The 3505-nt window shown below is 46.5% G+C and overlaps 1 pseudogene; it reads right to left on the bottom strand.

Annotated features, from left to right (window-relative positions):
- Window positions 1-368: 368 nt before the first annotated feature.
- Window positions 369-975, bottom strand: LOC137150678 (olfactory receptor 14A16-like; annotated as a pseudogene).
- Between the last annotated feature and the right edge of the window lie 2530 nt (window positions 976-3505).

Genomic DNA, 3505 nt, shown 5'->3' with positions numbered 1-3505 from the left:
TCTCCAGGCCTTCCACCTTCCAAACCCACCTGGAACACAGCTACAAAGAAAACTAACAAACAACTAAGGAAAGATAAACTAAAACTGTGACTAACGGACAGAAAACACAAAGAACAAATGTGCTCATATCTGTCTCTTAGTATTTATCCTTAAAGTTTAGAAGAGCCACTGACCACGCAAAGGATTTTGCTATGGTTAGTATGAGCAAGGTGCTCAGATACTATGGTGATGGGTAGCAGTACATGATAGAGAGATAGAGAGAGATAGAGATGGTTTGTATGGGAATAGATAGACAGATAGATGGAGAGGTAGAAAGGAGGCAATAATGTCATCAGATGATTATATTTATAAAACACTGAAGGAAATTGCTACCGAAGGAGACATATAGACATTTTATTCTTGCTGAATAACCTCCAGCACATCCATTTACTCAATGCACCATTGATCTCCTTGTTCTTCATGCTGTAGATGATGGGATTCATCATCGGTGGCAACATGGAATAGAGAACAGCCACTAAGAGATCCAGCCCTGAGGCTGAGCTGGAGGTGGGTTTCACGTAGGCAAAGGTAGCAGTGCAAACTAACAAGGAGACCACAGTGAGGTGAGGGAGGCAGGTGGAGAAGGCTTTATGCCGGCCCTGCTCAGAGGGGATTCTCAGCACCGTGGTGAAGATCTGAACATACGACATAATTATGAAAACAAAGCAGCTGAAGGCTAAGCACACACCAAAGAGAATAACTACAACTTCCCTGAGGTAAGAGTCAGAGCAGGCCAGCTTCAGGAGCTGGGGGTCTTCACAGAAGAACTGATCCACCGTGTTGCCCCCACAGAAGGAGATTGTGAAAGTGTTCCCAGTGTGCAGTGTGGAGTAGAGAATGCCAGCAATCCAGGCACTGGCAGCCACAAGCTCCCCTGTTCATCACCATCTCATAGTGCAGTGGTTGGCAGATGGCGACGTATCGGTCGTACACCATGATGGTCAATAAGGCAAAATTTGCTAAAACAAAGAATAAGAAAAAAAGACTTGGGCGACACATCCAGAATAAGAAATGGACCTGGTGTTCATGAGGGAATTGACCATAGATTTAGGGATGGTGACCGAGACAGAGCCAAGGTCTAGGATGGACAGATTCATCAAGAAGAAGTACGTGGGGGTGTGAAGACGATGGTCGAGGGCTATGGCTGTGACAATGAGAAGGTTCCCCACCAAGGATGCCAGGTAAAGCACTAGAAACACCACAAAGTGTAAAATCTGCAGCTCCCGAACGTTGGAGAATCCCAGGAGAAGGAACTCGGTCACGGTGGTTTGGTTGGACATTTTTTTCCTCAGTCCCTTGTGTGATGGTTGTGGAGGGAATGAGACGGGTGATGGTTAGGATTAGAGCTACAAAGGGAGTGGCCAGGATTCCCCTTTCCCTGAGAACTGATTGTATGAATGTCAAAGGTGCAGAGCACTCATTGTTTACAATGACTAGGTGTTGTCAGCGCTCCTCACGTTGACAATCAATCAGTCATGTTATCACACTGGTGTACATTGGATTGGCTCCTTTAAAATCAATGGAGCTTTGTTATTTGACCTCATCTGAGGCTGCATCTCAAGGAGAGGCTTGTTCAAATGCAGAGTGAAGGATGGAACAAAGTAAAATCCAAATCCAACAATCCTTGCAAAGCAGGGCCTTCCGTGGTGACCATCACCAACCTCACACCTTGGCCATGAAGCTGATACACTAAAACGCCAGCACCGCCTGATTCCCACGCTGCAGGGCAGTATGATGTGGACTCCTCCAGCATGGTAAGTGGCAGCTTTTCTCCCCCAGCTCTGTGCCTAGACGGCTGCTGCCTGCTTCCCAACTGATTTACGGCACCAAATCCCAGCTGCACTTCTACCTGCGTGTAACAATGGGCCAGTCTCATCCCTCCATTACCGCTCTGTTGCATTGTTTACTCTGTGCTGTGTGGTGCAGTGGTTGCCAGGACACTCGGGCTCTGTTCTTGTTCCTGCCAGTGACCTGCTATGGGACCTTGGGCCAGTCATTTCCCCTCTTGGTGACTGTTCCCCTCCCTCCCTTTCTCTGCCTTATCAACTAGGCCTTCAAGATCTTTTGGTGAGGGGCCTGGTCCATAATTTAAAATGTATTGTGGCCCCTACTGGGATTTTCAGAGCCATCTATGCACTGAACAATCCTTGAAATCAATGAAGTTTATGCTTCCAGGTGTTTCTGATCATCTCACTAGGTGCTTAAATATCTTTGGAAACATCACCCCATGTCTTGTTACGTGTACGTTCTGCACACCTGTTTACACTCAGCCAGCAACAGTCTGGAGCTCAACCAAGAGGTAATTCTCTTCCGTATGAGCTCCTTAACGTTCCGCAATTTTATTTAAAATTTAAGGCTGGGTGGAAATTTTCAGCTGCATTGCTCTTAATGGGGATTGGGTTTTCAGCTAAATAACAAATCTCTGAGTCTGTCTTCTTTTCTCCAACATTTTGGGATTGTTTTGTAAAGAAACTGAAGGTTTTTGGTTTTGTGATTTAAAAACCCTCCAGTTTTCAGCAGAAAGTTTTCAGTTGCCAAAATGTAAAAGAAAAAGGAAAGGATTTTGGGTTCTCAATGAGAAGTCAAAATTTGCCAGAAGGCTGGGAAAATTCCAATCAGCAGTAGGTGTCTGATTGAACTGAGAGTAAAAGTCTTAATGAGTTCATATAGCAATTCATATTTATCATCTGAATTCCCCAACATATTTAATTGAAATAGTGAACTTACTGTACTGGTCTTTGTGGATTTTTCCCCAACAGGTGATGCATCCAGTCATCCAGCACCAAGATTCTTTGATCAGTATCTAGCTCTGTACCAGAATCTAGAAGCTGAAGGCACAGCTATCTGAGAATCCTTTCCTCTCATCCTGTCCTGACAGAACCAGACTCAGATCTGCCACTCTCCGCAGATGAGCTGTGTGTAGCTGGCTCTGAGCTGCACTGACGTTAAAGGAGCGATGCTGCGGGAAGGCAATTTATCCACGTCTGTTTGCTAAGGGCTAGTGGGACTCACTCCCTGGAGCCCTGCACGGCTCAGAAGCAGGAGCCCAGAGGCAAAAGTTTATCAATGGCTTGATTTTAAAGCCATTATGATCCTCTAGTCTGACCCCCCGGCCTGCCACAGGCCCTGGGATCTCCCCAGAGTTCCCTGGCTCCAGGCCAGCTTCTGTGTTATCTGTGGGCCAGGATTACAAAGGGATTTTGGCACCTGAAGATGGAGAAGGGCGCCTAGTGGGATTTATCAAAGCTCATGGCAAAGTCCTGTTGCCATCCCAGGGGAGTTAGGCACTTACCCTGCTTAGCTGCTACTGTAAATTCCACTAGGCGCCTATCAACTTCTTCAGATGCCTGCGCCCCTTTGTAATGCTGATCTAGTGTCTATTTTCATCTCGCTGCTCCAGGGCAGGGGACACTCTGCTTCCTATAGCTCTTCTCCACAGACTCCTTTAGAGCGATCCCTGGCCCCT

The sequence above is a fragment of the Emydura macquarii genome, unplaced genomic scaffold (genome assembly GCF_026122565.2).
Source record: "Emydura macquarii macquarii isolate MOO-44397 ecotype Brisbane River unplaced genomic scaffold, CSIRO-AGI_Emac_v2 contig_1008, whole genome shotgun sequence".
Lineage (NCBI taxonomy): Eukaryota > Metazoa > Chordata > Testudines > Chelidae > Emydura > Emydura macquarii.
The sequence above is the reverse complement of the archived record's forward strand: the minus strand, read 5'-3'. Positions and strand labels throughout refer to the sequence as shown.